A 12,365-nucleotide genomic window follows, 5' to 3' on the forward strand; every position below is an offset into this window, starting at 1 on the left:
CTGTAATAACTTCAGGAGGCACCACTGCAGTAGACAAGATATTGGCATATGGACCCGGGCAGCTTCAGGACACCTGCAGCCTTTGTTACCCTCAGGAGTGAGATATCAGCTAAAATTGCCACCACCTGTGGAAAATGATGCCAATATTCAGTGCCATTGTCCTAGACTGCATTTCATGCAACCAAAGAATTCCCTCCTCATTTCCCTCACCCCTGGTGGACCATGCACACCATGGCTGATGCTGAGAGTGGGGCTGCGCACAAGCATAGAAGTGACAATAAGCATATCTTGTTTAAAATTTCAGGGGACCCAGGGCTAGGCTGGGTCCCCCAGGATGACTATGGGTCTTTCGTCATCGCCAATGGTAATCCACAGATCGGGAAAGAAAGTCCCTATTTGCAGCTTTCAGAACAGTCCTGTGCTTGCATAACTATAGAAAAGTAGCCCTTTCTGCTGACACACGCTGGGTGGGCTGCTGACAAAATAGGGATATGCATGCCCTCTATTGTTTTACTGCAGTTTGGGAACCCCATTGCTGCAAATCCATCCACTATGTTCTCTACATTGCTGAGAGTCACAGTCCTGTGCAGCAGGAGATGATTCATTTAATTACTCCTGGGGGAGTTCTGTGCCACTGTGCAATACTGAATTTGGCAGAAATTAATGTTGGGTGCGCAGAATTTCCTTTTTTCCTCACAGAAATGGGCTGCGGAGATTTTGGCTGCCATTATGGGCTGCAGGACCCAGCAGAGCCCAGCTCACAAATAGAAGATGAGGCCGGGGAGAGGGGGAGGGAACTGGAGGGTTCCCAGCAGCTGCAGTTGCCAGCACTTCCTGAAGAAAGGAGGCGGAGCCAGGACTCAGCACGAGGCTGTTTCTCCTTCTGGATCCTTGGGCTCTAGGAGGATAGGGTCTGTGAGTGTCTGGGCCGGGGGGGCATCGGGAGGCTGCAGCTGGTCTTTGGGGGGGTAGAGGTGTGAGTGTCTGGCCCCCTGGCTGGGCTCTGGGGGAAATGGAGCAGAAAAGCAGGAACTGGGTTGTCGTAGGGGTTTCTTTAACTCTCTACTCCTGAGGGGATTTTTTCATGTGTCTGTATTGTTACAGATGTACTTGCTGACAGGTATTCTGAAATAAATTACCAAAATAATTGAAATAGTCTTATTTTGACAAATAAAATGTGCAAAATTTTGCAGAATTTTAAAATATTGTGTGCAGAATTTTTAGTATTTTGGCACAGAATTCCCCCAAGAGTAATTAATGGCACTTGCATGACAGTGGCCTCCACCATAGGTGCCGACTCTGTGGGTACTCCAGCCCTGGAGCACCCACAGAAAAAAAAAGTGGATGCTCAGCATCTACCAGCCAGAGTGGTTTTGCAGCCCTGGCCACGGATCAGTTGTTCTGGGGTGGCCCAGCCCCCACCCATCAGCTGTTAGGCATCTGAGCTTATCAGCTGTTTGGCAGGCTCCACCGATCAACTGTTTAGCAGCCCCCCCACATCAGCTGTTTTGAAGCCCCTGAGCTGGCAGCAGCTGCTGTGGCATGGACTGACCCAGCCCTGCTTCAGCCCTCAATGGGGGTGGGGCCTGCTCCAGCCAGGTTGAGCTTAGGGGCGAGCGAGGGCGGGGAGCACAGGGCTCGCTCTGCTCTGCAGAACCCAAGAGTGATTAGCAGCATGAGACCCTGCTCATCTGGGGCCACCCCACCCCCCATCTGCATCTCCTAGGCAGGCTCCCTGCGTGGCTGCAGCTCCCAGCCCGGCTCCAACCGCAGGCAGCAGGTGCGTCCCATTCCAGACAGAGAGAGCTGGGTTAGGAGTGGGGCCTGCTGCAGTGTCGGGAGAGGGGAGTCCATGGGTGCAGTTTCGGGGATGGGGAGGGCATTGCCCCCCCCCTCCAAACAGAGGCAAGGCATGGTGTGTGTGGGTAAGGTGCATGCGGGAGTCACTGCCACTGCTCCCCCACTTCTGTGAATGAGGAGCTGCTCTGCTCTGCCTAGGGGCAGGGGTCTGTCCTCTGGGGCACCATTGGGCGGGGGGGCTCCCGGCCTCCCCTTGAGTTTCCTACCAGCGGAGATCTGCTCACAGCACATGCCCTAGCCCCAGACCAAACTCTTAAACGCAGCACAGTTTGAGTGTGTGGAATGTGAGATGAGTTCTGTGCTACTCCCAGCTTCTGCCTTTGGAGCGGGGAGTTTGTTTCTAAACAGAGGCAGGATGATTAAGCTAACAAAGGGCTTGTTATTAAATTAAATTAAGGATCGTTAGAAAACATCGCCAGGCACTCCAATTAAAAGATAGGAAACAAAGGATAGGAATAAATGGTCAGTTTTCAGAATGGAGAGAAGTAAATAGTGGTGCACCGGGATCTGTGCCAACTTCAACATATTCATAAATAGGGTGACCAGATAGCAACTGTGAAAAACCAGGACAGAGGGTGGGGTAGAGGGGGGGTAATAGGTGCCTATATAAGAAAAGGTCCTAAAAAACTGGACTGTCCCTTTAAAAACAGGACATCTGGTCACCCTATTCATAAACGATCTGGAAAAAGAGGTAAATAGTGAGATGGGAAAATTTGCAGATGATCCAAAATTACTTAAGATAGTTAAGTCCAAAGCTGACTGCAAAGAGTTACAAAGGAATCTGACAAAACTGGGTTACTGGGCAACAAAATGGCAGATGAAATTCAATGTTGATAAATGCAAAGTAATGCACATGGCAAAATATAATCCCAGCTATACATACAAAATAATGGGATCTAAATTAGCTGTTACCTGTCAAAAAAGAGATCTTGGAGTCATTGGGGACAGTTCTCTGAAAACATCTGCTCAATGTGCAGTGGCAATCAAAAAAGCTAACAGAATGTTGGGAATCATTAAGACACGGAGAGATGATAAGACAATAATGTAGCTGTCCTTAACGTGCATCAAGACCATACCAGGGACAGTTTCATCCAGAAAGCTACAGTCAGATGTAATGTTGCACCATACTGTGCACTAAGCACTCCTGGTGAACACATGCAGCGCCGACACAAGGAGCCAAGTATGCACGTGCACAAGTGATATACTGTGTCAGCTTTATGCTGACATAACTTGTGTCAGCCAAAGTTTGTAGTGTAGACATGGCCTAAGCCTTGTCTTACTATTCTTGCCTTTGGTCTCTTATAAGAAGTGGGCCTACACGTTTACCCTAATCGTGAGCTCAACTGTAAAAAGTGAGAGGGAGTTCATAAGATGTCACAATATCTCACAACAAGAAATGTTAATGGGAAAAGGTGAAGAAAGAACGAAAGAAAAGGTTCAAAGGAAAAGGCCTGTTGACATAATTCAAGGACCGTGTTAAAAACATGCCTGGTAAACAAGAAAAATGTGGGACCGGAAATTAATGAATTAAAATTGGTGCATCAGATTAGGTCTAACTGATGGACAAAAATAATGAGGGAATGGGCTATTCCACCCATCACTTCATTTTGGGGTCCTTAAAGACTTTGGGAGAAAAATTGGCTATCAAAGTGGGCTTCACCGTCATGGCTGCCACCACCACCATTGCCTGGGACCCTGGACCTTCTTCATCCTATTCCTGAAAGATGTCCTGACCAGACCCAGGCCAGCTAGAGGGAGTCAGATTACATTGCCACCTCCACCAGCTGCAGCTAAATTTCAAATTCCACCTGAGATGTGAGAGTTGGTCATACCCCACCCCCTCCTGTGTGTTCTTTTCCTTCCCTACATTTCCTTTCTTTACTATCCCTCTCCTTTTTCCTCCTGTCTGGTAAGAGTCTTGTTCAGCCAGCCAAGACTGTATATATTGCAACACTGCTGTAAATCTGTGACTAGAAAGAGGTAGCTAAATGCAATGACCTAAACAGCCCGGTGCAAGTTTGTCAGGTTTTGGAGTGGCTGACAAGATCATATGCTGTGCCTGTGTTTTTCCAGCAATGAAAGTCAACACCAGAGACATAATTTGCATTTCTTATCTTTGCTGTTCTTTTTCCTCTCCTTTTTTGTGTGTTTATCTTTTCTTAGGAAATTGGCTTGGACTTTTAACAACAGCAATAACAGCTCCAGCCTGTGTCAACTAACTTCTTCTGTTTTCCCCAAAAGGACAGGTATTACCATCGTTAGTAACATCTAAGAGATTCTCTCCAGCTAAAGGAAAAAGAAGATGTTGTTCAAATGAAAGCCTCACTTTATATTTTACATTTCAAATGCTTTAACCACTTTTTCTGCTTTTACTGAATCTTTAATAACAGGTTAAAAAGATGTTTATTTGTGTGTTTACCCTGGTACTAAGCTGGCAAGGTCTCTGTATACCAAACACGAAACTTTGTTTAATACTATTTAATGTGGGACAGTAACTCGGTTATGTTAACACCCTTGACTCTTTTAAATGCAGCATATGGGCCCAGTTAATACAACAGGCACTACTTCAGCTGAGGAAGGAGCCAGATTTCCTACCTGAACTGATGGTGGCCATATCAACCAGTCCAGCCTCCTAAATATACAGGAATATTCTTGGCTTTCCTTCTCCTCCTTTAAATCTTCTGAGTAAGTTTAGAATTTTGTTTCATCATATAATGAAAATTACTTTTGCTTTCCACCCTTCCTGCTATTTTCCTTGTATGTGTAACGGAAGAGAAAACAACAAATATCAATGATCCTTTAAGGAGTTAAACTCTCAACCATAGACAAGGCCCCTACATTTCCTAAGCCCTAGACTCGGAGTGTTTACCATTAGCCACAATTAAACACAACATGGTTCATGCACAAGAAGAGATGGCCATGAAGGACCAGAAATGTATGCCCTATTTTCTTCAGCACCAAAACCTGCAGTGTTCATACTCCATGGGTTGTGTGCACCTGGAGACAGGGCACACAGGAGGTGTGGTTTATGAACCTGTACCTATGCTCCCCAAATCTCTTTTGCAAGTTCCTTTGTTGCAATTATTTATGCTCCTAGCATAAATCATCTCCACCCATAGGCACTGACTCCGTGGGTGCTCCGGGGCTGGAGCACCCATGGGGAAAAATTGGTGCGTGCTCTGCATGCACCGGCAGCTCCCCGCCCTGCCCCCCCCGCCCCAGCTCACCTACGCCTCCTCCCCTGAAAGCGCCGCATGCCCGCTTTTTCCCTCTAGCTCCCAGTGCTTGTGCCGCGAAACAGCTGTTTCACGCAGCAAGCGCTGGGAGGGAGGGGGAAGGAGGGGGAATGTGGTGCGCTCGGGGAAGAGGCGGGGATGGGGTGGAGATTTGGGGAAGGGGTCCGATAGTGGCAGGGAGGGGGCGGAGTTGGGGCAGGGACTTTGGGGAAGGAGTTGGAATGGGGGGGAAAGGGGCGGGGGGCGTGAGCACCCACCGGCGCCGGGGAAAGTTGGTGCCTATGTCTACAGCAGCAGCCATGCAGGGGATGGGCTTCCCTTTCTTGGCCCGCTTTAATCTTGCTATTGTTTAGGTCTGAATTCATTCATGAAAGTCCTAATCCTCCAAAGGTTTTCCTACTATAAACTATTACAAACTGCTTTATATTACTTTGCGGTTTTACCAGGTAAATCATATAAAATATTTGTCCGGTTTAGAACATTTATTTTGTACTTATAATTCCAAATACATGTTAAACCTACATATTATTTCTATAAGGCTTCAAAGGAAGGTTTTATATTGTTATGCAGAAAAGTGGTAATGGCTGTCCTCATGGAGGCCTGGTATCCAAAAACAATCACGGATCTCATTAAAGTGCCTGCATCTGCCACACCCTCTTTTAGGTAGAGCAGAAGGAACAATCAAGCCAGGGACTTTCCTGGTGCAAACCCAAGGGCCAGGATATTGATTGTAGGCAGAAAGCCAGGAGAAAACATGTGACTGATCCTGAGAAGGAGCAGAAAGACACAGCTTCCGGGGCACAGAACTTTAGAGTGGCAGACCTGCGGATTTTTGTGCTAGGAAACTGCCCGCTGTTTGTTTCTACTGAGTTCCAGGCCGTTGTGTACATTTTTGGTAAATAAGATTACACCAAGAAAATTCATGATTTGCATCACCGATTTCTCATCCCAGTGGAAAAATCTACTAGGCCCAGAATTTTGGCTAAACACTTGAGCTAGAAGGGCTGGCACTTAAATAAGATAAAAGGAGAATCTATTTGAATGCATTCTGAAACATTTTAATGCGTTGATTAATTTTTAAAGTTTTTGTTTCTACAACAGTCACAAACTGAAGTGAAATATTAAATTTCCCTTACATTCTATTATTCCGTAGTCAAAACTAATCATGGATTGATTGTTAATAACATGTTTGTGGCATTCCCCAGGGTACAATCTGGACTGTTGTCCCCTTAATTGTCTAGCCTGGGGTGTCTCTTACATGACTATGCTGTCAGAATATCCACACCTGGCCTGCTCACACAACCTTCATCATACACATTCACTCCCAGCTAAACACACAAGCACTTTAGCCAGTCACTCATGAATTGCACATGGGGGACACCCACAAATTCTTATTTCCAGACTTTCCCCTAGAAATGTGCATCTTGTACTGTCTTGCACACTACTGAACATTGCAAGCTCATAGAAAGTTTGTCATTTCATCAAAGGAAAATGATATATTCACCAGCTTTGCTTGTCCCAAATGGAGATTCCCACACACTAATCCAAACACACTTGTTAATATAAAACAATAAGAGAAGTTTATTAACTACAGAAGGATAGATTTTAAGTGATTACAAGTACTAATGCATAGAAGTCAGAATTGGTTATGGAAGAAAATAAAAGAGTAATATGCAAGCTAATACCTAAGTTAACAAGCCTTAAAAGCAAAGGTTTTATCTTACCATATGCTGCTGTAATTTTCACAGGCTGCATCTCCTTTCAGCCTGGGACCACTCCCCACTTACTTCAGTTCTTTGAGAGTTGTTAATGTCATGAGCAGAGAGACAGGAGGAGGGCAGGTGAAGTCAAGTGTTTTCTTGCCCCTCTATAATTCCATTTCTTGTGCTAGAAACATCTTTGCTGAGTCATGGTAACACATAGTCTGTTGTGGATGTGAGGTTTGAAATGTTGCTGCGATGCAATGTAAATTTCTTATTCACATCTTCCCATTGCTGGAGAATGACTGTGTGTCTTAACTTTGGAGCATGTTATAACAATGATATGTAGTGGAATCTAATAACTTCTCATACAATTTTAAGATACACATTTTACCAGGAGGACAATATTCAGCACTTTATGAGTTTTCAAATGATATCTCACAAGACATACTTTGTACAAAATCACACTTCGGAAAAGTGGTGAGCACAATAGTATAGACCGTCACAATGTGTGATTATAAACATGTTATAGTATATCAGGAAACAAAGGAAAATTGCTCAATCAATGATGTGAAAATCTGGGGATAAATTAATTTTGTGCAAACTTGAGTACCCAAAATAATCAAAGAAATTGAAAAAGTTGTGATCAAGAGACTAATAAAAATCCTTGGGCAGTTTGAAAATGGACTAAAAAAAGAGAAGTATTTACAGTACTGATATGTAAAGGACCTTATGCAGTTTTAACTCTTACAAATTTAAATTCGAAGAGTAAGTTTCAGGAAAACAAATTACTGAATTACCATCACCAATTGTGAACAAATTTCACATGCCCTAAATCCTGATAGAGAAAACAATTTTTCTTAGAGAAAAGCATGGCGCTAACAAATTGGGACATCTCTTAGGTCATTCCACCCAAGAAGTACCGATGTGCAGCTTTTATAGAAGTCAGTGAGCTAGGATTCTTTTGTATTTTGTCTCTTGCATCTGCAAAATAGACTCCAAGAAGGAATCTCCAGCTCTCAAAGAAGAAGAATAGTCAGTCAAGAAATGTCTCTGGACGAGAGCATCTGTGAGGAAAACACCATGTTTAAGACACAAGCAAGACAGCTACACTGAAAAAACAATACAGCACAGTTGCAGCAGCTGATGTGGTTAGACAAGTTTGTGGGTGTAATCAAGTTTCCACAAAGTACTACAAAGGGATTAGTTTGTCTTTATTCATAAATCATTCACCTGTATCTGGAACAGGTATTCTGACTTGGAGGAGGCAAATAATAATATTACTCAGAAGGCGAGGTTCTACTCTGGGATCCAGATCCTTTGTGCTGCTCTGGTTGCATCAAAAGGAGCTAGATCTCCCCAGTCTTGTATTTCCCTGGTGTAGGGGAGACCCCCACTGCCATAGCCAGCTCTTGCATCCCCTGCCTCCCCATTACAGTTCCTGGCATAGGTAGCAAGCATATAGGCATTGTGTTAGGGCAGCAATTCCCAACATAGGGAGTGTGTAAGGCACATTAGAAGTGTGACCAGAATAATAAGCTCTGGCTTTTCTTGAGTGGTGTAATGGTCCTGGGGGGCCATAGTTAGCCAGCATATTGAGCAACAGCAGCTAGCTACATTCCAGTTCCATGAGGAATCTGAGGCCTTAGAAATCAGAGGACTTTGGCCCAAATCCACAAAGGGACTTGCGTATTGTGATGTTGTCACTGGACTATGGGTTGTTCTGCTCATGGTCTTTATCCATCTCTCCAATTAAATGATTGAATAATGAAGTATCAATTGGGCCAGAGAATGAGAAACGCTCTGTAGTCAAGGGCAGTCACCTGAGAGGTGGGGAATCCTTGTTCAAATCCCTTCTCTACATCAGACAGAGGAGAGAATTGAACCATGGTTTCCCAAAGTCTGGGAGACTATCTAGCAACTGGGCTCTAGATTATAAGGGACTCCCCCTTCTCCCCCCACCCGAGCTGTTGTGTGGAGTTAGGTGCCCTCTGAGCAACCATACCAGATCAAGCCAAGCATTCAAGATAGGGACTCCTTTGCCATCTTCCTCCAGTTTGTGGATCGGAGATAGGTGCCTGGGTGCCTAGTGTGAGGCAGCAATGCACATGTCCAAAAGCAGAAGCATAGGTGTCTAGGGAATTTTTACTGCAAAAGTTTAGGTGCCAAGTGAGTTTAGGTACCTACAGAGTTAGATGGCAGCACAGTGGGGATTTTGTGGTGCCTCACAATGAGATTTAGGCGCTTCAGTCCCTTTGTGGATCTGGACCTTTAAGTCTAATGATCCTTTACTTTGCTGGCCATTTGAGCCTATGCTTTGTTTGCACTTACTAATGAAAGGGGGATCCACTGCACCAGTAATTAGAGACTCACATTTAAAAGTAGGGGTTCCGTTTAAATGTCCACTTGTGAACACTGGGTTACAAGATATAGAGTAAGTTATATTCAATATTAAGTAAATAGAATAACTGAAGTGTTGAGTACTGAAGCATTAGCTGAAATATACTGTACTAGCAGTCACATGTATTGGTAGTTATAGAAGAAGCTATTAATGTAATTTCTCTTTGTCTAATAATTAGGTAATTACTTTAAGGGTAAAGAATTCACACAAATTAGTAACTGATGTGGGGAAATGATGTTGGTAAGCTAGTTAAGACTTGTTAATTGTCAATTATTTTTCTGTATATTAAACTATCTCAGGAACTAGTGTATCTAATGTATTCTGATCATTTGCTTCAGCGGTACCTTTTAAATTGCATTTGGACAAAAACCATGGCACTCCAATGGTTTTTGTAGAAATGATCTCCACAGTAAGACACCCCAATTCTCCCTGTTATAACTTTTCTCTACAGGCACAAAATTGATGCTTTCAGTTGTGGATAACTGGTGGTTCAGAAATTTTATTCTCCCTACACTCTGCCATATCGTTTTACATATCAAACCCCATTTTTCCACCAGAGGTGCTATATATGATACAATCATAGCGGAGTATGAATAATAGATAATAATAATCTTCCTTTACATAACACTTGTTTTCAAACCATTTCACAAACATCAGTTAATGCTTGCAAACACCCTTATGAAGTATTATTCTCATAGTAAGGCAAGAAGGTTAAGTGACTTTCTCAAGGTCTCAGCATTAGATCCAGGATTAGAATGCCAAATTCCCATCTCCTAGTCTGGTGCTCAGAACACTAGATCATGCCTTTCTCATTAAGCAATTTTAAAAGAGAAATGATCAGATATAGAGGTGGAACTTGTGTAAAGTGATGTTAGTTTCCCCAGCCTCCTGTACTCTCGGTCTCATTTCTCTCATCTGTAAAAAAAGAAGGTAATGATACATATCTATCTCACACGGGTATTTGTGAGACAAACATTATTTGAATGGGTTGGAAGATAAGGGTCTGATCCAAAGCCCACTGAGGGTATGTCTACAGCGCAGCGGATAGGTGTGATTCCCAGCCCAGGGGGACATAAACACATTAACTCTGCTGGAGCTAACATGCTAAAAATAACAATGTGGCTATGGTGGCAGCTTGGGCTAACCACCCAAGTACAATCCTACCCAACACCTTGAGTACATATTAGGGTGGCTAAACCCTGGCCACGCTGCTATTTTTAGCATGTTAGCTGAAGCAGAGCTAGCATCTGTCTACCCACCCGAACTGGGACTCACAACTTCTATGTGTGTAGGAGGAGGGATAGCTCAGTGGTTTGAGCATTAGGCTGCTAAACCTAGTGTTGTGTGTTCAATCCTTGAGGGGGCCACTTAGTGGTCTGGGGCAAAATCAGTACTTGGTCCTCCTAGTGAAGGCAGGGGGCTGAACTCCATGACCTTTCAAGGTCCCTTCCAGTTCTAGGAGATAGGATTTATTCAATTTATATCCTGAAGTGAATGGCAATTTTTCTATTAACTACACTGTATTTTGGATCAGGCCCTAAATGTAAAGAATTATTTTTATTTATTTTAATTAGAAATAATATGGAGATATAACCCTTGAAGATATTCTGCCATAAAGGAATTTCTGTCAAGAAAGCTGGAAGCATCCTCCTCACCCTGTTATACAGCATCAAAGCCACAGAGACAGTTTAGACATTAAGGGCTAAATCCACAAAAGAACTTAGGCTTTTTGACGCTCAGCATTGCATTGCCTAACATTTATCACCTAGAAGATCCCTGGAATTCAAAAAGCCGAGTGAGGGGCTCAGGCTTCCTACACAATGACTAGAGATAGGCACCTAAGAATGGGATTCACAAAAGCCAGCATGCACTTAAATAAGTGGGGAGGAGGCTTTCCTAAGCCCCAAGTCCCTCAGAGTGTTCCTCACCTAACTCCACCGCCTCAGCTGCGAACCTTCTCCTGGAGTTAAGTGTCTCAGGGACGGTCTACACTACCCAGTTAGGTCAACATAAGGCATCTTAGACACTACAGCCTTCCTCCCACCGATGTAAGTGCCCATCTACACCGACATAATAATTCCACCTCCACGAGAGGCATAAGGCTTATGTCAGTGTAGTTAGGTCAACGCAGTGTCTGTGTAGACCAATGGTCCCCAAATTGTGGGGAGGAAAGCTTGGGGCCAGCTCCCATGGTGGGCGAGGGAGTGCCACCCAGCCCCACTCACCCTCCAGCAGCGGTCCTTGCTCTCGACCCCTGCCCAGGGCTCCCCTCCCAGCCCTAGCCTCAGCCCCTGGCTGCGGCTCTGTTCCCGGCCCCCTTACCAGGGGCGCCATTTCAGATTTTTTGCAGGGGACAACTTTAACCGTGATTCCAAGGGCTACTTAGGCACCTGAAAATTCTAGGGTTTTTTTTTCAGATAACTTAGAAATTAGCTGATAGGAGCACTGTATCTAATTCCTATATATAAAAAAAGGATTTAATAAATATTAGACCCACTCAGCTCTAATACTAACATGTTCTCACATCTTGTGTCAAGTCACTTAAGTAACACTGGTTAGGTTTAAAATTTTAATGTATATTCTTTGTTACTAACTCTTGAATACAACAATTTAAACAATTGTAGAAAAATCTAGATTACTGATCTCTAGCCCTGCCCCTTCTGCCCAAGGCTCCACCCCTTCTGGGGGCTGGAGTCAGCCCCTGTACTGGTAAGAATTTATTATTACTTTCACCCCTGCCCTTTAGGGTGCATTGGGGTCACATTTTGAAGCTTTTTCCACAGGCATGAGGACTAGAAACTTCATTTTTCTTTAAGAATGAAGGCTGAAATCATCCCATCTCCACTTGACTCCAGGAGCTGGGGCTTTAAGGAAAACAATTATCATGAGACTCATGACAAAATCATGAGAGTTGGCAACACTGCTTTTACTTGTGTTTAAAGGCTAGTTACTTCCCAGAAGGCTCTTAAACACAACACTACAGTGACTGAGTTGCAGTTCTCACAGAATATTTAAAACCAAACACCAAGAAACTTCTATATTTTAAAGCTGAGAAAAAAACGTAGACTTCTGAGATATACCAGGGTCACTGCAGGCAGGAAAGGAAAATAAACAGGCACAGGAGCTCTGGACAGCTTTTCCTTTAGAAAGAACATTGGAGGGTCAAAC

General features: G+C 43.9%; 1 long non-coding RNA gene across 1 annotated transcript; it reads left to right on the plus strand.

The window, feature by feature from the left end:
- Positions 1-1,602: 1,602 nt before the first annotated feature.
- On the plus strand, positions 1,603-9,507 carry LOC135981816 (uncharacterized). Its single transcript, XR_010599002.1, has 3 exons — positions 1,603-1,780; positions 4,394-4,545; positions 7,792-9,507. It is a non-coding gene; the product is annotated as an uncharacterized LOC135981816 (long non-coding RNA).
- The last annotated feature ends 2,858 nt before the right edge of the window (positions 9,508-12,365 follow it).

This window comes from Chrysemys picta, chromosome 2, assembly GCF_011386835.1.
Source record: "Chrysemys picta bellii isolate R12L10 chromosome 2, ASM1138683v2, whole genome shotgun sequence".
Classification (NCBI taxonomy): domain Eukaryota; kingdom Metazoa; phylum Chordata; order Testudines; family Emydidae; genus Chrysemys; species Chrysemys picta.